The 1,211-nt window shown below is 34.7% G+C and overlaps 1 long non-coding RNA gene across 1 annotated transcript; it reads right to left on the bottom strand.

Annotated features, from left to right (window-relative positions):
- Nucleotides 1–1,211, bottom strand: LOC140965470 (uncharacterized). The gene is made up of 4 exons (XR_012173090.1): nt 1,176–1,211; nt 843–890; nt 702–749; nt 1–57 (listed from the first exon to the last, which is right to left on the bottom strand). It is a non-coding gene; the product is annotated as an uncharacterized lncRNA (long non-coding RNA).

Below are 1,211 nucleotides of genomic sequence, written 5' to 3'. Positions count from 1 at the left end.
TCCTCGATAGTAACTGCTAGTAATAGTCCGAAACCGCTCCTGGCCTGCAGTATCCCACTTGAAATACATTTAAAAAAACAAACCATTAGGTATTAAGTATACTACTCTTTTTCATTCATGATTACAGTGGTAACATTAGTATAGCACCACATAGAACAGATCACACTGTTGAAAAAGTACAATCACTGTACTATCGGACATATGAGAGCAAAGCTTGGAATTTTTCTATTGAAGAAAATCTGATTCTCTTTTTAGGTTTCAGCAAAATCACCTTGCTTCTTAGATTATCCGCAAATTAAAAATAGGTGTATAAACTGCGTTTTTTTAAAGACAAGCAACCCCCTTGGTGATCATTTAATGAAATATTCACCTCTCAAAAAAAGGTTGTGAGAGAATTTTAATACATCAGAGTAGCTCATTTAAATCATCAGGCATAACTCACAATTACAAGAGTTTCCACTTCTATGGATTGCATAGAAGAAGCTACATAAATACTGTGCTAACAGCTAAAACTTTTCAATTGAAGAAAGTGATCAAAAAAATAAGAAACAACTCAAATCATAAGACTCTGAACACTATATGTATGAAACAACTCGAATCCACAAACCGCAATTTCACAAACACAAACTCAAAAGGATAAAAAAGATCACGTGCTATTATCTACATATGATTTAACGCGGTCTCAAGTAAGATTAACTCACAATTTGCAGTTTGATAGTCTTTCCATCCAACTCGATTGTCCTGATTTTCTGCATTTAGAGCCCACAACATGATAAAGTTAACTCCCTTGTACGAAAAGAAGCTACACTGACTACTCGGAAAGGTTTGGAGCTATAACTTACAAAATCAACTCCAATGGTACTAATGTAGCTGTCCACGTACGAATCATCCTGAACACATTGATCCAACGATATATATTTGGCAATAACAGTGATCATTCTATCTAAAACCACAAATAACACACATAATCCGATGGTCTAATTGCTCATTTCAATTCCATAAAATAACTTTTCGCAACACCCATTGGCCATTATAAATGGATTACATTTCTTATTCCTCAAAATCTTGATCCATAACATAATGCACTCAATTAGGCATGCAGAACCCCTCTATCCACCAAAATTACTTGAAATAAACAGAAATTAAATCAAAATTGGGGAGGTAATGAAACGTACAGCGAATCTGAGAAGAAGACAAGACTTGCCGACCGA

Source organism: Primulina huaijiensis, unplaced genomic scaffold (assembly GCF_012295235.1).
Source record: "Primulina huaijiensis isolate GDHJ02 unplaced genomic scaffold, ASM1229523v2 C13226896, whole genome shotgun sequence".
Taxonomy (NCBI): Eukaryota; Viridiplantae; Streptophyta; class Magnoliopsida; order Lamiales; family Gesneriaceae; genus Primulina; species Primulina huaijiensis.
Note: the sequence above shows the minus strand (reverse complement) of the source record. Positions and strands in the feature narration are given on the sequence as shown.